A 22,207-nucleotide genomic window follows, 5' to 3' on the forward strand; every position below is an offset into this window, starting at 1 on the left:
AGCTACGTTTACGCCAAAACGCCCGGGCGTACACTTGAATTTTAATCTCAATAAAATACAAATAACTTATAAATAGTACATCAGCCCTGTAATTTTTTTTTTCAATTTCGAATTAAAGTGACGAATTTTACTTTTCAAACAAAAGGTATCATATTATATAGATTTGTTTCTCAAAGTCTGAATCTACTAGTTGTGAATCTTCAAAGAATTCTACCAACTTTCCTGCTATTTAAATGAATTCATTATATTCTGTGATTCGATATGTGGTTTCCATTTTTGTCGAGCCTGTGACATTTCTATATGTCCCAATAGCAAGACATATGCGATTCTAAATTTCGTCGGTGGTGTCACTCTTGACCCCCCTCTTTAGGATAAGTGTGGGGTTAAAAGGTGTTTATTTTAAATATAAATACCTCAAGCAAACCTTTGTTTGGAAGTTGGACAGAAACTGTGCATGACAAAAAGAGTATCAAGAGCATAATGATGAAATTATGTTTAATTTTGCCATATTTAGAATTAAAAACAAAACTTGTTGCGCAAGTAGATACAGTCTGGGATAAAAGTTTGTTATAGATTAATTACTTTGTCAAACCTTTTTTGGATTTTATGATGGAAGAAGCTTTTTTCTGATTAATGTCTGAATCAAAATTTTGAAAGCTTTTTTTTTTCTTCCATTGTGGCAGTATTAATTTGACAGAAGGACTTATCTTTATTCAATTTAACGATATGGGACTTTTTCAAAAGATTTTATAAACCTTAATAGATTTTCGTTAAAATTGGGTCGAGTCGGATATTCCAAGAAAAGTAAAAATATCTAAAAAAAACAATTTTTTTTTCTAAATCCTGTAAAAGATAGATAAATGCATTCACTTTACGCGGAAGGCAATTCCAGCCGAGAAACAGGATTCAACAGAAACCTTCCGAACATTAATTATTTTATGTTCATTAACGACAATTACCCCGTATGGCTCCTTTTGAACATATTTTAAAGAAACTGTTTTAGACTTTTCTCTATATCTATAATGACCATTAGATTCCATATCAACAGGATGAATAAACTAAACATTAAAAATAAACCATTTAAATTCTTTAAGTATGTTGCTATCGATGAGAATTTTCAACAAGGCACTGGCTACGGTTACATGGAAATGTAACAATAATAAAAATATTATTGTTACATTGGAGACTAAATGCCGGAATGCATGGTTGGGTAAGGACCTGTTTAATTACGAATGTAACAATAATTATTGAGGCTACGGTTACATTGCGTTATTGTTACATGAAAAAAAGCAATGTACGATGGGACTAGTAATTTTATAACATACAATTTATTTACTGAAATTTTTTATTTACAATGACAATTTCTACAAATCCAGTAAGTTGTTTTTTAAAAGTCCGACACATTTTTGATGAACGAAATTACGTCCTCCACGGATAAGTGTACATACAGAATTTCTTAGTATTTAAGTTACAGTTAGCAAACTTTGCTTTTGATTATCAATTTGCGTCAAGTTATAAAGCTGTATGAAATGTATGTCTTGATATTGTTTCAGTTTCGTTTAAAACGCATCCCAAGTTTTATTTTTTTCACCATAAACAAAATTGGTCCAAAGTATAATGACAGTAATAAGAGTAGGTGTGCAGTTAAATACTTTAAAAAAGTGAAACCATTGAACTATATTTTTCGCCTTTGACCGTCACACTGCTAATTTTGAGAAGTATATCTTTAAGAACATCAAAACCATTAATACGTAGTAAAACTAATCAAGTTGTACACCATTTGTTGAATAATAATATTTTATTATTTATCAGTATTAAATTACAAGTATTGTTTCGTACATATGAAAAAATGAAGCAATACAACTATAATAGAAGATTTAAGTTTAATCAATCTAGCGTACATTGCTGTTTTTCATGTAACAATGAATAACGTAATGTAATCGTAGCCTCAGTAATTATTGTTACATTTGTAATTAATCGGTTCCTCACCCAACTTTGCATTCCGGCAATTAGTCTCCAATGTAACAATAATATTTTTATTATTGTTACATTTCCATGTAACCGTAGCCAGTGCCTTTCAACAACGGGAACGGTATCTCATTCTTGATAACCTGTTAGCTTACGGGGGCTTCGTCACGTTGAACCAACTACCAACAGGTGCTATGACTTAGGCCCTCAGACCCCTCGCCGAGGTTCGGGCGTACACGTAACAAACACCTAACTACGCCACTGTTATTTGAGGTTCAAATGTCTTTATTAATAACTCTCCACATGGACGCAAAAATATTAACCATCGAGTTCATATTTCGCCGGGTTTTATCACATATATAAACCTACATGTATAAGTGAGGTAAATGTACCATGTGAACAGACATGACAGAGATATATTTTTTTCTGAGACAAGTTCGTCGATGGACGATGAATAAATTAGATGACAGAGAATTACGTCACCGTAATAACTATTTTACATTGTAGTGATACAAATCAGTATATACTCTGGTTTGTTGTTATATACATATTTGTATATTTGTTTATACAGTTACATGCATGCTATATGTATATGATTTTCATCCATTTGAATATATCATTCCAGTGGCGGATCCAGAGGGGGGGGTTCCGGGGGTTGGAACCCCCACTTTTTTTTGGCCGATCAATGCAATTGAATGGGAGCATATAGTTGGAACCCCCCTTTACTCTGGTTGGGAACCCCCCTTTTTAAAATGGCTGGATCCGCGCCTGCATTCTATATACATGATATATATACATATGATATGTTCATGTCGATATATTCTGCTATCATACTATTCTAATATAAATGAAGGACTGCTAAACCAACGCCTCTAAAGTTTCGTGAAGGTAGATAATCCTTAAATGGATAAGGATGTATGCAGGGTTGTCAAAAGAAATTCTAGTATAAAGTGCAGTGCAAGTGCATGGTAGACACTCTTCTTTAATAACTGATTTTTCTAATAGATTGGATTCGAGTAGGCATTCGTAAAGTCCTTCAAAACATTCTTGAGATATTCATCTGCATGTGTTAACATATTTTAACACTGATCTATTAAATATTGATTATTATGTTGGTAGTCATATATACATCTATGGTATTTTGGTTCCATATGATTTTTTTTTTTGGATACATCAGTTTTTTTTTTCTTTTTTTTTCTTTTATGCTAGAATTGTACATGAAAGTTGCACCACCCTGACACAGGTTTATTTTTCAATGTATGTAGTGTGTTTTGTTGCTTGCTGTTTATCATATTTGTTTGTACATGTTGTATGTAGCTTTTGTATATAAGTCAAACTATCATCACTGTAGGGCTTTTCGTCTGTTTTTTTTACATTGACAGTGTTGCGTGCAAGGCAGAACCCTTTATATAGGGTGCTCATTATGAAGTATTAGTTTTGATCATTGTTGAAGGGTGTGGAGTAACCTATTATATAGCTAACAAGCATATCACTTGGTCTACATGGTCTATGGTTGATGGTTGTCTCATCAAAATTCATACCACATCTCCTTATTCAAATGGGAAACCATGAAAATGTGCTCATTGTTAGATAAAGCCGGCCAATCAAACATGTACACCTAACATTCATGTCATATGCCAAAAAAAAATAGTGATCCTATACATGTATATGATGAAGCTTATCACTTTTTTATAGTTCGATCTTATGTTATACTGTTATACCACTGTTCCAGGTTAGGGGAAGGGTTGGGATCCCGCTAACATGTTTAACCCCGCCACATTATTTATGTATGTGCCTGTCCCAAGTCAGGAACCTGTATATTCAGTGGTTGTTGTTTGTTTATGTGTTACATATTTGTTTTTCGTTCATTTTTTTCCCCCATAAATCAGGCCGTTAGTTTTCTCGTTTGAATTGTTTTACATTGTCTTATCGGGGCCTTTTATAGCTGACTATGCGGTATGGGCTTTGCTCATTGTTGAAGGCCGTACGGTGACCTATAGTTGTTAATGTCTGTGTCATTTTGGTCTTTTGTGGATAGTTGTCTCATTGGCAATCATACCACATCTTCCTTTTTATATCACATCTGAGAAACATTGAAAAATAGACAAAACCACAAAAATTCAACATTGACCAATGAACCCATGACATTTAGCTCAATGTCTGATGAACCATGCCAGTCAGACATACATGACATACAAGACTCAATTGTTCCATTCTGTCTATACATGTACATTAAATATACATGAAGTTGATCTACTGGAGTACTGTATAATATTAAGGCCAAAATAAATTTATTGCATGTTTCTGGTTTCTCTACCATACATGTACCTCCGTTTCTAGCCTACCCGAAACAATGTATTCATCATACATGTACATGTCATATTCATCATTTGATGTCTTTCCACATTGAATGATAATTACAAATAATACTCATCAGTAAAACATATCAGAAACCAAACTTTGAAACGACTAAGACTGCACAGTGTATATATTATCTGTCAAATATGGGAAATGTTTATATCACAGTACACATGTACATTAACAGAAAAAAGTTTAGAACTTTAAAAACAAAATTTTTTAATAGATTAAAATGTTCTTAATTTTTTGGAGAGTAAAATAGGAGACATACAATTATTTATTTTGGCCTAAACTGAAATTATCCTTAATCACTTATCCATGAAATGTCAGGGTCAGCTCAGCTCAACCTGATAGACCAGTAGACCTTGCAAGATACTCATATTTCTCGTATGAATTGTTTTACATTGTCATTTCGGGGCCTTTTATAGCCGACTATGCAGTATGGTCTTTGTTCATTGTTGAAGGCTGTACACAGTACAGTGACCTACATGTATAGTTGTTAATTTGTGTGTCATTTTGGTCTCTTGTGAAGAGTCATTGAGTCTTCTCATCATGCTTATTGGCAATCATACCAGTGTAACCACATCTTCTTTTTTTATATCATACAGGTATATACAAAAAATTTATCCAATTACAAAATGTACATGTACTTGTATAAGAGAGCATCTCACTGTTATAAAAACAGTATTTTGTTACAAGTAGTCACTAAACAATGAAATGAGGTCAGGTGCAATGGACATATAATGACAGGCTGAAACTTCATAACATATTAGCTATCTGAATACCGACAAGATAAGAAGCATCCAGCTCTTTTAGCTTTTAAAATGTAAAGCTTTATAAAAAAGTTTACGTCATCAGCCCAAGATTGTAATACCTATGTCCTGCATACAATCAACTTTAAATGACTTTTGTGGAAGGCAAGACAATAAAATGATACTTTGAAGTACATGTATTGTTTAATATTTTTGACTAGTATAAAATGCCAGTTTCAGAATGAACATTAATTTAGATGATAGATTATATTTATATACTGTATGTACATTCAGATCGCGACTCTTATATAAGTACAGCAAGCAGTCATTTGACATCAACCAACGTCCATGCAAGGGCTGTAAATGCAGTCAAGGTCATTAAAAACTTCCGTCATCATGACACTTACCAATAGTGACCGACCACGACAGACCCTCATGGGTAATCAAGGTTGTGTAACACCCCCTGGTGGTACATATAGCTAACAATAGGAATGCAAGCATTAACTTCTATAAATTTCACACAAACCAGATATTCTCAATATCCAAATTCATATAAATTTATTATTCAAGGTATTCATGAATTCAGATATGATGCACTATTGATATTCACTGAAACTGATTTTTTTATTAATCCAATTTGCTATTTTTGAATAACTATCCAAGGTATTTCATAGAATTCAAATATGATGCACTATGATATTGATATTCCCAGAAAACTTTGAATTCTCTTAATTCCAAATTATTATTTCAATTTCAAATAAATTAATTATCGAAGGTATTCACTGTCATCAAATAATGTAGTCTTTCTTTCAAATTGTAAGTTTGCTATTTGTACAATGCACAATTTGCTTCTTGTCCAATTTGATATGAAATCCCAACAACATCATGGCATATTGCTGTAAGCCCTATTTGTTATTTCCAACAACAATAAGTCCATTAGTCCACTGTTTCACAATTTACAGCTACAGGTATGCGAGATACTTAGTGTCACCTATACATGCTATATGTATTTCCTTTTTTTGCCGGCTTCATAATCTGGCTGGGAATCATGCTCAAACCAATGTGAATTCTACAAACAAAAAAACATAAATTAAGAATAAAGTATTGAAACTTATCTAATATTGTATAATTACATGTATCATGATTCTTATTACTTAATAATTCTTTAAATTTATATAGAAGATAATACTCATGCATAAATACTAGAGATCATAATTTTCTTCACAACAAAGTTCTATGATGTACACAAATGAATTTATGAGACTTATACAATTGAATTTATATGTCCTGTATGAGAAGAAGAATAAAACCCTTTTTTGGGGGTTCTATTTCAAAAAAATATGTTCTCTCTTTCTACATTAATGTTTTCTTAAGTGTGTCACTTCATTGAAGGGTTACTGTTTAATTGAGGCTAGCACTATACAAGATTGTTTTAATCAATTATTTAAAGCCAGACAAAGTTATTTCACTGTAAAACATAACAGGTGATTTCTTTGGATCATTTTAATAGGAAATAAATACTACAAAGATGACCAAAAAAAAATGCACTGTTGACTGTCATTTTGTGTCATGAATGAATAAACCTTTTTTTTTATGTAAATCATGAAATGTAGAATCTTTGTTCAAACATTGTCTTTAATTTAAACATTTTTAGCAACCTAAAAAAGCTAGTATTTCTTTCTTATGATTAGCAGTAAACTTTGAGTTTAATTTGACATCTTAAATGTTACCCAGTATACTTTTTACTAATTACAGCTTGTATTAAATAATGCTATGTAGTTTATTTAACCAGACAACATATTTTCTTTATTTTATATTAGTTATTTACCAATTTTTATGTTGATAAATCAATACTTGGCTGCATGACTTAGACATGTTAGATAAACTTTTAAAACTTTTAATATAATATCCAAAATAAAAGATTATATCCTGTTGTTTCATATTTTTCATAATTTTAAATTACTTTCAATTATAAATTTATCCACAATTTGAAAAGGACATTTAAAATTTATTAATATCATTATATAAAATCATCTTCAATTATACCTATGACATTTTAATTTTCATCCCTCAAGGCAATAAACTCACGAAACTGTTGTGTCTTAATCTGTTTATTACAGATAACATGTTTATAAGAAGTCCTGATAATTAACTTTTCAGTGTTAACATCCTGATTATTACCTTTTCTAATATCACATTTACATGGTCATGAATTCAGGCTCAGTAAATATATTTTTAAAATTATTTATTTTGAAGTTAAATTAAACATGTAAAACATGTTTAGTATGTTTTAAACCAAATTGATCTGAGCATTGAAGTAATATTTAAATATTACTTCCATGTGAGACATACCATGTAGTTAATTAAGTTAATTTTTGTAATTCAATATCTATAAAATTCATAAAATGCTTAAGTTTAGGCCATGTTTACATAACATAATATGCTTACAGATAGATTTTTTGTATCCTCCCACATACATGACATACTGAATGTTTCAACATATGAAATTAAATATAAATAAAATATTTTAGTAATTTGGAAAAGGCAAAATACATGTATCTGAAATCAGATGTGATTATACATGATGAAAGGAGATGTGGAATATACATGTATATATCAATGATACAGCAACCAAACAATGAAGTAGTCAAAGCACAATTAATTTAACACATGTAGAAAAATACGACTGTTGAATGGAAAGTCCTTTAACAGTGGAATAAATTAAAAGACACTTGAAATATGTTTAAAAGGAGGTGATTGGTATATATATATATATGCAAAAGAGACAGCAGCCCCAAGACCAAAACAAGTTAAAAGGCATAATTGAATTTTGACTAACCATGCTAACCGGGCAAATGTTATATAAAAAGTTAAACTGACAGAGTTCACATGAAAATAAAAAGTTAAGGCCACACTGATTTGATTAATAGTTCTTTTGAGTGATAATATAAGACATGCTTTAGAATTATAAAATATATCCATGTTTTGTTAATCATGACTTATTTAAAAAATATACTCAAACATGCTAGTTTCACATTTTACACATAAATATTTACTTTGTCATAATATTCAACTTGAATTTTCTCAATTTAAAAAAAATCAAGTTAGAAATATGTCAAGCAAATTTAGGATGAGTCATGCAGTTTTCAATACATTAACATACAAGTCAGGACAGGAGCCTGTAATTCAGTGGTTGTCGTTCGTTAATGTGTTACATATTTGTTTTTCCTTCATTTTTTTTATATAAATAAGGCTGTTAGTTTTCTCGTTTGAATTGTTTTTCATTGTCTTATCGGGGCCTTTTATAGCTGACTATGCGGTATGGACTTTGCTCATTGTTGAAGGCCATATGGTGACCTATAGTTGTTAATGGCTGTGTCATCTTGGTCTCTTGTGGACAGTTGTCTCATTGGCAATCATGCCACATCTTCTTTTTTATATACAATATAAATATAGGTTTTGTAGTATAAGGCCATCCGGCAAAATTAAAACCATTGTGAATGCCCCACATCATCATGTAGGGTTTAACACAGTAAGACGATGAACACGGGTGGATCCAGCCATTTAAAAAAAGGGGGTCCCAACCCAGGATAAAAAGGGGGGGTCAAACTAAATGTACCCTTTCAAATGCAATTGATCTTCTAGTCCAAATAATTATGACGTCTTGTGTCGAAGTAAGGCGTCAAAGAAAAAAATTATAATAGCATTTCAAGACGTCTTAATTATTTGGACTATTGATCTTCCAAAAAAAGGGGGGTTACAATCCCGGGAACAATTTTACAAGCCCAAATTCTTACTTTGCTTTTGAACATGCTACTATATATATACATAGAAAGTTGTGTAATATGCACGAGTGAGGTGATATAGAGAAACCGATATAGAACGTCAATTCATACCTGAAGCATGAGGGTAGGCACGAAATGTGCACATTTTCGCTTCAAAATCTTGGATCCATGATTATTCTGATAAACATGCTTTAAAATATTGTTCATTTATACTCACCGATTGAAATTTCCAGGTCATCCGTTATATTGTATGTAGTTTCCCTTCTACATATCTACCATGGCATGTCTACGATTTTTGTAAAGTTTGCAGACCCGCTATTTCTGCCGACAAGGGTACAATAACGTCAAATCGTTTACGGGTGAAGAATATGATTTCCGTTTTTAATAAAACTTGACAGATTTGATTTATTATCGTAGGGAAATGTCACTAATGGATAGCAATTAAAATTAATCAGCTTTATTATTCTGTATGATATATGTAACTTAGTCATATTCTTTTAAATTTACTTCAGGTACCCCGACGTAATGAAAATTAGACTATTTCTAATTGAGTTACCCTCTTTAAATAAAGAATTTATTAATATTATTATTATTATTATTATTATATTATAGCAATTTGAAATTAAGACAATTAAATCAATCTTCTGCAATAATATTTTAATTCTATTTTTACACGAAGGCTTTTGGTATAAAACAAGTTATAAAAGACTCTTGAATAGACTGAATAAAAAATAAAGATAAACCGTCAAACGCACAAGTCCGCCACAAATGAACAGACATAATTATAATGCCATAAACGGAATACGACAAAAGACATAGAACGATCGCAAAAAATTAAAAGAAAAACCAACAACAACATAAGATGAGGGATCATATAAATTATGGGTAATTTCACAACTGTATCACCAATACGTGACACTTAAATAAAATACATTTATCCATTTATCCTGTATCAAACTTTGAGAAGGTGCACATTAGACGTGTACACATTGATTTAACATTCGCAACCGTCACACTAAAATATTTGTATTACATATTTACCGACTGTAACAACCCATGAAATGTTTGTTTTAAACATTTTACGACTGTGGCAACCTTTTAAAAGTTGTAATGAACATTTAATGACTGTAACAACCTTTAAAAAGTTGTAACAAACATTTTACGACTGTTACAACTCTAAAAACATTGTAACAAACATTTTTTGACTGCTTAAACGTCTGAAAAGTTGACACAAACAAATTTCAACTGTCCCAACTATAAAAAGGTTGGGACAAACATTATACAACTGCCACAACTTTTAGAAAGACTGTTATAAATAGTATTTGGCTGTGACAACGCCGTAAACCACTGCAACAGTCCTAAAATTACTGTTGATAGCATTTCATGTTTTTCACAACCCATAAAAGTGTTGGGACAGACATAATTTAACTGTAACAACGAAATAAGGTTGATTTGACAGTCTTCTTCAGTCTTCCACAGACTAAAATAGTCATACAATGACTGTTACTGGTATGGACAGTTGTTTTTTCGTCCAGTAGTGAAAGATGAGACCAAACCTTAAGAATTTGAAGTCAATGAAGAGTTGATAAAACTAAAGGGTTAAACGTATAACAAAATCCGAGCAAATAATTAAATATGTTCATGCTGTACATTCTACTATTTTTATGAACGAAAAAAAAATGACGTTTAGATTGACTTGCTTATAATTGAATGTATATGATACAATGTATCTTAAAGTTGTCTGAATTGTTCAATCTAGAATGGAGAGGTTACTCAATATCTTTTGATGACAAGATTGTTAGCTAGAGCAGGGGAGGTCAAATTCTTCTCAAATTGACATATAACCTTGCTTAGTGAACAATCGCTATCTATTTTGCGTTATACATCTTTGAAAAGTAGTTCACATTTTATCAATTTTGTATCTTAATTAGAAGAAAGTTAATTCTAACAGGATTGAAAAAAAATCATTTCAAATTAACACCAAATGATGTAATTACGTTTCGATGGATCGATACATTTTATGCAGAAATTTGTTTTGAAAAAATTAATTTACAGGTACCTATACTAAAACCAAATTTCAACACATGACATAACTCTCTTTAAATGATACCATTTTAAGAAATAGATAATAAGGACGTTTAGATATATGTAATTGAATTGATAATATAACTTAGGTGACATTAATTTAGTCAATGAAAATGTGGCCTAAATCTTTTTATGGCAAGATAGTTAATTAAAACCGGTTAGTATAAATATCCTGACAAATAAATTTAACTTAGGTACCACGATTAAAAATGAAATTAAGACAAAAAATCTGGCAACTATAAGTCACCGCACGGAATTCAAAATGAACAAAACCCATACTGAATAATTAGCTATAAAAGGCTCCGACAAATGTAAAAAAGTTCAAAAAAGAAAACTAACGACCTTATGTAAAAACAATAAATTATAAACAGGTAAGACATACAACAATATACAACAACCCTTTTATCATGTGATGACATTATCCTAAAAGGATTAAATTCCTGTGTAGGTCTTATTACACTCCTTAGATGTACGTACACTAGACAGTAAATAACAGAAAAAGATTTGATATGTTTTAGATCTTTTATGAATATATGTTATGAACCTTTACTTAATCATTCAAAATTGACAAATCAAGTACACTATGCATGATTGATATATTATGGGAATTTATGATAATTTAAGGTGATACGAAATTTGTCAATCGAGAGATTATTCTATAACTGTTTAGGACAAGATGGTGTACTTGAGCAGAGATGACTGAATCATTTCAAATAAGAACTAACCATCAAAGAGGAATACCATTTTCCGGCGCTATGCGTCTTCGAATAGTATTCACATTTTGTGAACAACCACAACATTGTATTTTGAAATATTTCCATGTGCATTCTCTATTTTCTCCTACTTTAGGATAATTAACCAGATATAAAGTAATTCAAAATATGTATAAACAAATATCAAAGTATGACGATACGATTTTAATTCGCTTTTAAAGCGAAAGTTTTTCGAAAACTAAAATCTGAACTTTGCATCGTACAAATTTAGTTCTAAAACAGTCCTTCATTTGCCAAACTTGTGGGAAGTTACTTATGAATAAGAAAGGCAAACCATTTTTAAAGCAATACCACTTCCAAATATAAACTCATTTGATAATAAAAACACAAAGAAACCATTGTGCCAAATGTAATACATGAATGTAGGATTTTATGGGTTTTAATATGGACAACTTACTAGGCAATTGAATTAAAACTTAAGGACTGATTGTCTTGCCAGCTAAAGCATGACAATTTTTATTTAACTGAAATCTAAACTCTTCATCGTGAATCTATAACGGTTTCCAATTTATCAAAGTTGTCGAAAGTTACTGCTGAATGAGAAAAGCTTACCATTTTCAAAATTAAAATGGTTTTATTACCAAAACCACAAAGGAAACCTTTGTTCAAAATACGTAATATCAGTGTAGGTATGTATGTGGCTAATAAGAACAACTTAGGTAACTTAATTAAAAATCTGGAATGATATTCCTATCCGCAGCATTTTGTATCTTGTCTACTTACATGGTGCTCCGTGTAATTCACCATATAAGTTCACATATAACAGCTCGATATCACAATGATGAAATGATGACATGATGTTTTAATACTTGAGGTAAAAAGAACCAAATATAAGTATAGCTACACTGGTATCGTTGTAGCTGTTGTAAAATATCGTCACTTGGACATATTTTTTTTTGTATTCAAATCCGGCATTTAGTATTACGAAACGCTGTTGAAAAACCAGATTTAATAGAAGATTTTGAGCATGTTATTTTGACATATATAATTTAAGTCATCCATGATAAATAACTTTTAGAATAATTCATTGTAGTCCTTGTTTTCCAAGGTAAGTATTATTGCATTGATGAATATGAAATATTTTATGCAGAAATAAGTTTCAAAAATGTTATTTTGCAGGTCCTTACATGAAAACAAAATTTCAGCACTGGACGTGAATATCTTTCAAGGTTTGACGTCACTCAAGATGTTGTAAGTAACTTTATGCCGCAAAAACAGAATTTACCTTTATGTGTTGCTGATTTGCTGTCGCAAAGATTTATCTTCTCTTTTTGAAAACATTTTGCAATTTTCCTACTAAAATTGATAAATCCTGTTCATTCAATTTGGTATAACGTGTAAGCTTAACCAATTTTTATAATTAAAAAATTTAGATCATTCAGATTAATGTTTTTGAATTTTTTAGATAAGTCAAGGTTATATAAATGTTTTGAAAACAGAGGTTACCTTGTATCTGTTTAGGGCAACGTAAATTACTTTTCGAAAAAAAAATTGAGACCAAACCTTGCTAGAGAGGAATAGCATAATCGATCTAATGGTATACATTTGCACATCAGGGATTAGTAGTACATATTTCCAAAACAGTAAAATATTAGTACTTTGACAACTTCAATTTGACTTTGCCCAAATGAAAGAACAAGAAAATGATACAAAGTTACTAAATATCTATGGTCATTTCCACCTTTTTTTCTGCAATATTATTAGAATATGTATAAATGTCGTTTCAATTAATCTGGGTGCCGGTTTTTTTTCTTCAAAAAAGATATGGACTAGCGGATTTAAGTTCTTTAAGGTATAGAACCACTAATTCAGGCCCGGTCGGAAAGAACATACAAGAAAGTAGTACATATTTTAAACAAAATAGTTCCTACGCATAGCTGTTTCTTTGTCAATAGTGGGAATATTTTGGTAGTGTTTGTATCAAATAAAAGCTTGGGCACTTGGGAGTACTGCAGAACCCTCGTTAAAAGTTTTACTTGAATAATAAAGAAGTATATGAAATGTTAATAGGAGGGCACATTTGGCCTGTTGTTCAGATCAGAAGTTCCTGTTTTTGTACTATCAAACTGTTGGGAACCAGTACGCTCTAATATGCAATTAAAGGTATGTTGATTCTTTCAGCACAAGTCAGGATAAGGTACAGTTTTGACATGAAATAACTGCCACTTTATTTGAACTTAAGACAAAGTAGCCATAAATGCTTGAAATTGCAGAATTTAACATAAAAAGCAATGGGGCTATGAATTAGTGGTTTGATATCTTAAATGATGAGATTAATCCAAGTACTTTTCTCTCTGACCTCCTTCTTTTTTTTTTATGGTAATAACCAAGATATAACTTTTTATAACATATTAAAGGTGATTATACACATCGTTATAGCAGTTGTATATTTCGATAAAATCCGACTCTGATCTGTTACAAAAGTCAAAACATAATTGGTCATAACTTGTATCCCAATGAACAACGCTTTGGTCAATTCTTACTGAACATGAAAGGGAAACCTTTTTTAGACCAATATTACTCCCCAAAAATCCTATTATAAAAATACAAAGGAAACCATTGTGTAAAAAATAGAGCATGGCTCGATACTTTCATATGGTTAATACGAACAATTTAGATAAACGAAATAAACATTATGGACTGATATTTCTGCCGGCATCATTTCATCCCTGGTGTCTGCCTAGACATAACCCCATTGAGTTTAACCATATCTTCGCTCGAGATTGAGATGTTGAAATGGGAGTTTTGATATCGAGGGATAAAAATGCGTATCATTATGTCAACACTGGTGACGACGAAGCTGTAGTAAATTTGTAATAAATTATGTGATTAAACTGTCTGAAGACTAGATTGTTTTAGCCGAACATCAACATGTTATTTGGTGCATTAATCATTTAAGTCAAAACTATAACCTTGTATTGTTATGTCAACACTTGTTATGACGAAGCTGTAGTAAATTTGTAATAAATTATGTGATTAAACTGTCTGAAGACTAGATTGTTTTAGCCGAACATCAACATGTTATTTGGTGCATTAATCATTTAAGTCAAAACTATAACCTTGTATTTTTATGTCAACACTTGTTACGACGAAGCTGTAGTAAATAAGATAAATTCGTTTGTATTCAAATTTGTGATCGATTGTGAGATTTAACTTTCTGAAGACTTGATTTTTTAGCCAAACATCAACATATTATTTGTTACATTAATCATCTACGTCATACATGAACTATAACCTTGTGTTGTAATGTAGACATTTATTACATTGTTTGCAATGAATAAGCGTGATTTCCCAGTGAAATAAAAACCGATAATTTCACATGTGAAATAAACACAACTATTTCACTCCCCTAACGTCATACAACAATGGGGTTTCTACATTATTTCAATTAAAAAGCCCATTGTCAATGTCATAAAAAGAATAAGTGATCAAGTAATTCAAGTATTAGGAAATATTGAGCTCGTGATTGACCAACACTGATAATTAACGTATATGCTACACCGCATTAGTATGCGTATTATTATGTCAACACTGGTTACGACGAAGCTATAGTAAATATGGTCTTAAGAACATTTTGTTTGTATTCAAATGTGTGATCAATAAGGTGATTTAACTTTCTGAAGACTTGATTTTTTAGCCAAACATCAACATATTATTTGTTACATTAATCATCTACGTCATACATGAACTATAACCTTGTGTTGTAATGTAGATATTTATTACATTGTTTGCAATGAATAACAGTGATTTCCCTGTAAAATAAAAACCGATAATTTCACATGTGAAATAAACACAACTATTTCACTCCCATAACGTCATACAACAATGGGGTTCCTACATTGTTTTCAATTCAAAAGCCCATTGTCAATGTAAAAAAAAGAATAACTTATCAATGAATTCAAGTATCAAGAAATATTGAACTCGTGATCGCACAACACTGATAATTAACGTAAACGCTACGCGCATTTGTGAACTAACGGGTTGTTTGGTCACTCGTTGAATATTTTTCTAATTATAAATTATAATCCTGGTACATTTGATAACTAATTATTGTCAGCAGTAAAACGGTATTTAATTTGACCAAGTTGTCTTTACCTGATACTTAACGAGAAAGGTAGAAAATTATCAGACCAATATCACTTTACCAAAAATATTTTAGTAAAATAAATTAAAAGTAAATGGTTATGCAAAATGCTATATACCGTAAAGTAATAGATGAGGTTGAAATGGACAACTTAGGTAACTGAACTGAAACTGTCGGCATTATTCGGCGGTTATTTATTTGTCTGCATGCACACAACAACGTAATACTTAACGTAATGGTCACTAAATATGGAACTCATTAAATGGAGGGACAAATGATACAAGTCAGAAGACATCACTTCAAATCTTTCAACACTGTTGTACAAGATGGTCATTGAATTATTTGTATTCAAGTTCATCATTGATAATGCGGTAATACTATCTAAGAACAACATCGATTTCTATATACTTAAGGGCAGATGTTGAAGATGTTTTCGTCTAATGATAATAATGGAAGCCATAAATGAATGAAAACTTTATATCATATTATGAAAATCTGCCAGTATGTTGTCAATATATATCAACCAGTTTATAAACAGATATACTTCTGTTGGTCAATAACTGCAATGACGAATACACTAATTTTTCGGAAAAAAATGTTACTGGTTTGATATTGTATTATATCACCCTCTCCTTTTATTAATTGTTAAAAAATTATTAAAAGTAACACAAGATTTTGAAAAAGCAACATATATAATCAATGTTCTTATCTTTTTAAAAATATTTTCCATCGAGCTTTTAAAATATGGATCGATTTAGTTTGTTGAAAGTTTAAAGACCACCATGTTGATGAAAATAAACAAACGTCGTTTAAATTGATCCTATTGATTGTCATAAATTGCAATTTGTTTTCAAAGATATATTAATTTGTGTCAATTGTATTTAGTATTACTATACAAATATAGCCTTTGCATGAGGTCGATACAAGGATATATTGACCTGAAAGAAGTATATGGACTGAGGACGAAGTCCGAGGTCGATATACTTCTTTGGGTCGATATATCCTGTATTGACCTCATACAAAGGCTATATTTGTTATATTATTAATTTCCGACCATGTTTGTATGAAAATCGTCATTTAGGTTTGTTGGAATTTTATAGATATAACATTGTCTCCTTGACAATAACAACATATTAGTTGTTATTTCATTTACTTTTTTTTGGACATCTTATGCATTTGAAGATTTTTTTCCGTCAAATAATCGATCACAGATATCATTTGTTTCAAAACGTTAAACAATATCCTGCAATTCATTACATGACTTCACAAAGTATATCGGTTTTTAGATATTCTAAAAATAACCGTGCAATATGCTTTTTGCCGGTCAATATGCTTTTGCTATCCGCCGTTTTCTTTCTACCTTCGAAAATATAGTTTAACATGTGATTATCCCTAAACGAATCAAATTTGTTAAAATATACGAATTAATAATATAAGTAAAATTAAAAATATATGCAAGAAATAACAACATGAACAAATAAGGACTTTTGATTTATGTTATTGAATTGCTGGTATAAGGTAAGGGGTCTGAATTTGTAAATGGAGAGGTTTGCCTATATCTGATTAGGACAAGGTAGTTTACAGGATTAAAGACGACAGCATTCTTAATCAAATTTAGATAAAACCTTGATGAATAGGAAAAGCATTATCGATCTTTTTATGTTTCAACTAACCAAATACAACCACCTGGTTGTAAGTACATTGTATGTATATTTGAACAGCACACGATTTGAGTGTCTAGGTAAAACACGTTCCTCTGCCTCCCTCAAACAGTGACGTTACAAAACAACAATGAGAATAAACTTTACAAATAGTCTGAAGAAATTTATTTAACAAATCAACATGAAGGATCTGTCAGTAATACCTTTAATTTTCTCTACTGTTTATATGTATGGATTGAGGAATACAAAATATTTTATGCAGACATATTTTGAAAAAATATTATTTTACAGGTGGCTGCATGGCAATCAAATTGAAACGCTTGACGTAAATCTATTTAATGGTTTGACGGCTCTGACGAAATTGTAAGTAATTTGAATCCACAAACAACTGTTTGCCCCATCTGATGCTGGTTTTCCATGCAATGATGTAATCTATCTATTTTTCATTTTCGTGCACAGATATATTAATTTGTGTCAATTTGATTTTTGTATTATATGAAAAGTGTACAATTTAAAGAAATAACAAATAATGACTTTAGATTTATGATATTGTATTGCTGTTATTAGTTAAGGGGGATAGAAATTGTCACATTGGAGAGATTTCCCTGTATTTGTTTAGGACAATATAGTTTACAGGAAAAAAGATGACACAATTCAAGCAAGCCTTAATTAAGAGTAATATCATTTTCTATCTAGTGCAATATGTAGAGATTATAACATGCCCTTTTCCATATTGGCCCTGGTATTATCCCGATATGGGTCGAGGGTTGATACCCGGGCCAATAGGGAAAAGACATGTTAATGTAATCTTTTTATCACATATTTAAGTTCTGCAGAAAAGAAAAAAAAGGTCAATTATAACAATTTAATGAAACATAAAAGGTAAAATCTGAAACATTTTATCACAAACGTGAAGTTAAGGACGCAATGAGGTCACGTCATTTGGAATCAGGGCACACTATCAATATACTATTGTTTGCCCCGGGCAATATTGAGGTTATTGCATATGCAAAACCTAAGGTATTCATAACAAATATGTGATAAATTTCTACATTTTGTTAGTAGTACATATATATCAGACCGATACAATATGTGCACGTTAGACTATTTCAGTTTAACTGATTTGTATATTGCCCCAAAATTAAATGAAGATTATATAAAGAAACTCATCATATATACTAGGATTGAAATTTTATATTTGCGCCAGACGCGCGTTCCATATCTATTATAGCCATTTGGTTTTGCTTTTTTTTTTCTAATTGGCTGCACAATTCCTCAAAATATATAAAAATGAAATAATAATTGTGTATCGTTTCAAATAATAATAATAAAATATGTTAGAAAATCGATACAACAGTGAATTTAGTGAACATATTTCTTTTTGTAATGGGTCGTATCTTTCGTTAATTGTCTAGATTTTATGTTAATATGAAACATGCATTAATAAATATTGATATATAATGATATAAAGCAAAAAATTAAAATTGTTCAATTTCTGCTCTAAAACAGTATTTCGTTTGGCAAAGTTGTCGGTTCTTACTACTGAATGAGAAAGGCGGAAAATTATCAGACCAATATCACTTCCCAAAAATATTTTGATAAAATAAATTAAAGGAAATTGTTATGTAAAATATAAAATATTGCGTAAAGTAATGTATGAGGTTCAAAATGACAACTAAGGTAACTAAACTGAAAACGTTGTGCCAGCACCCTTCGGGGGCTATTGTCTGCATGCACACAACCATAATTTAGGCTACTGTACGCCATGGCCTCTGACTTTGGACCTGCTTAAAGGACACAATAAATCAAACACGGTAGAAGACCACACGTATGATCTGCAGCACTGCTGTAAAATATGGTAATCACATTATTTGTATTAAAATTAATCATTAATATTGCGGTAAAATTTTCTAAGAACAACATTGATTTTTATAGATTTAAGGGCAGACATTGAAGATGTTTTTGTCTTATAATAAAAATGTAAAATAATTGGAAAATAACTAGTATGTATTGTATTATGAAAATCTGTCAATATGTTTCCGTTGTTCCGTTTTTCTCCTTTTATAGTTGATGTGCTCCCCTCGGCTTCAGTTTGTAACCCGGATCTGTTTTCTCTCAATCGATTTAGGACGTTTGAAAGCCATATACTACTATTGCCGTTATTTGCAATATATCAACTAGTTTACAAACCGTTATATTAGACTTCCGTTGGCCAACTTATTGCCAGTGTTAATCTGTTTGCATTTACGAATATGCCAAATGTAATGATGAAATAAATTATGCTTTATTGTAGGTCCCTACAGACCAATCAAATTTCAAAATTTCTATGTATTGCTGGATTGCTTTTGTATTATACTACCCCTATTATTTAATTCATTGTTTTTAAAGTAAAATAAGTTTTTAAGTATGCAATATAAATTATCAGTGTTTTATTTTTTTCAAATAATGCTATTTTCCGAAAGATTTAAATACTGTTTAATTTATTTAGTATATCATATAAAGTCTACTGTTTTCAAAAAAATAAGATGTCGTTTAAATGATGCTATTTGATAGATCAGATAGCGCAATGTCATCTGCATTTTGTTAATAGAGCGGTTACCATGTGACTTTTCATATTACATTAGTTAACTGGAGAAGAATGACAAACTGTTCAGTATAATTGAGATTAAACTATAATAATGGAGAATTTAATAAATAATTCTCATTTTGAGCACTATCAAAATATAGTACTTTATGATGCTTTGTATTTGACTTTTCTTTTCTCCTTTCTAAAAACCGCCTGCGCTCCTTAGAGAAAGGAATGAATTTCGCTTTAATTTGATTTGGTATCATTTTAAGAAATAACATAGTAATGAGGACGTTTAGAGATTTAGATGGTGATGTTCCTTTGGCACCATTTTACGGTGTTTATATTTCACAACTTGTACGCTATGCCCGTGTCTGTTGTGACGTTTTTGATTTTAAAGAACGCAACCTATGTATTACTGGTAAATTATTACACCAGGGATATCGTTACCATAAATTACTTAAAACCTTTACTAAATTTTTCCATAGATATAAAGATTTGGTTTTGAAGTTTGGTTGTAACTTATTTCAAACGGGATAGCACATCCTCATTTTTACGGAAATGTTGTTAACCGTGCCCGGAAATTTAGAAATGATCCATGTAAACTTGTCGCTTCTTGAAATAAACTTATTCTAAAAGGTTACCTATTCAACAATGTAATAAGATCATTGACTATTGTTTTTATTGGTATAAATATTGATTTTGTTATCAGTAAATTAAAAGTAACTAAATATTACTACTGCGTTATATACATATACATATTCATGGATCTACAATCTGTCGATACCTGTAACTTGGCATTGCACAAGGTCATGTTTTTCTCTGGCTGTTTATGACGTCTTTACCCTAAATCCATTGGATGTTGGATGTGTACGGATTGATAGTTTAGTCTTAGATGCATGATTTTTTATTAGTTGTTAGTGGCTTTGAACTAGCTGTCAGATAACTGCGAGTACTCTCAGATCTGTTCATTGCGTCTTTTTGTATGTATAAGTACCCGGCCACGTCCACTTGTATGTTTGTCCATCTGATGAGTTAAGCCTTTTTCAACTGATTTTTATAGTTCGTTCTTATGTTGTACTGTTATACCACTGTCCAAGGTTAGGGGAGGGTTGGGATCCCACTAAGATGTTTAACCCCGCCACATTGTATATATATATGTGCCTGTCCCAAGTCAGGAGCCTGTAATTCACTGGTTGTCATTTGTTTATGTGTTACATATTTGTTTTTCGTTCATTTTTTTTTTACTTTTTACATAAATAAGGCCGTTAGTTTTTTCTCGTTTGAATTGTTTTACATTGTCTTATCGGGACCTATTATAGCTGACTATGCGGTATGGGCTTTGCTCATTGTTGAAGGCCGTACGGTGACCTATAGTTGTTAATGTCTGTGTCATTTTGGTCTTTTGTGGATAGTTGTCTCATTTGCGATCGTACCACATCTTCTCTTTTATAGTTTAGGTTTATGTTATTGAATTGATTATATTTTAATGTGGCATGAATTTAGTCAATGAAAATGTTGCCTTGATCTATGTTATGACAAATATTAGGTACAGAACCACTATTTAAAAGGAAATTTAGACAAATATATAAGTTAGCAACTATAAGTCACCGCATGGTATTCAACAGTGAACAAAACCAATGTCGAATAATAAGCTATAAAAGGTCCCGACATGACAAATGTACAAAAAGTTCAAAAGGGAAACGAAAAAACAATACACTGAAAATTTATTATATAGAGCAAAACACGACGACCCTTGACTTATGTGCTGACATTCGTCAAAAGGATTAAAATCCTGGGTCTTTTAGCACTCATATCAGACAAAAATAACATAAAGCGAATTGAGATATGTTTATGATATTTTATGAAAGTATCTTATGACCCTTTATTTAATCATTCAGAATAGACAAACCAAGTACATTATGATTGATTTTATTGGAATTTTATGATAATTTAAGATGATAAGACATTTGTCAATGAACAGCGGTATACTACTGTTTCCTTTATTTGTCCTGTATCTGTTTAGGACAAGATGGTGTACTTGACACATATGATAGTATCATTTTAAATTGAGACCAAACCTCCTTAAAGAGGAAAACAATTATCACTTGGGCGCTATACGTCCTCGAATAGTTTTCACATTTTCTGAACAAACACATTATTTTATTCGAACTA

The 22,207-nt window shown here is 30.9% G+C and overlaps 1 protein-coding gene and 2 long non-coding RNA genes across 3 annotated transcripts in view; 2 read left to right on the top strand and 1 right to left on the bottom strand.

Moving 5' to 3' along the window:
* Nucleotides 1-17,832, top strand: part of LOC139500907 (uncharacterized) — a 49,559-nt gene extending 31,727 nt beyond the window's left edge. Inside the window, exons 4-5 of the long non-coding RNA XR_011658402.1 lie at nt 12,841-12,912; nt 17,758-17,832. This is a non-coding gene — a long non-coding RNA (uncharacterized lncRNA). The remainder of the gene's footprint in view (nt 1-12,840; nt 12,913-17,757) is intronic.
* Nucleotides 1-22,207, top strand: part of LOC139500902 (uncharacterized) — a 336,961-nt gene that overhangs the window by 267,711 nt on the left and 47,043 nt on the right. The window lies entirely within an intron of this gene.
* LOC139500904 (uncharacterized) lies at nt 5,264-9,313 on the bottom strand. Its single transcript, XR_011658398.1, has 2 exons — nt 9,081-9,313; nt 5,264-6,147 (listed from the first exon to the last, which is right to left on the bottom strand). It is a non-coding gene; the product is annotated as an uncharacterized lncRNA (long non-coding RNA).

This window comes from Mytilus edulis, chromosome 13 (assembly GCF_963676685.1).
Source record: "Mytilus edulis chromosome 13, xbMytEdul2.2, whole genome shotgun sequence".
Taxonomy (NCBI): domain Eukaryota; kingdom Metazoa; phylum Mollusca; class Bivalvia; order Mytilida; family Mytilidae; genus Mytilus; species Mytilus edulis.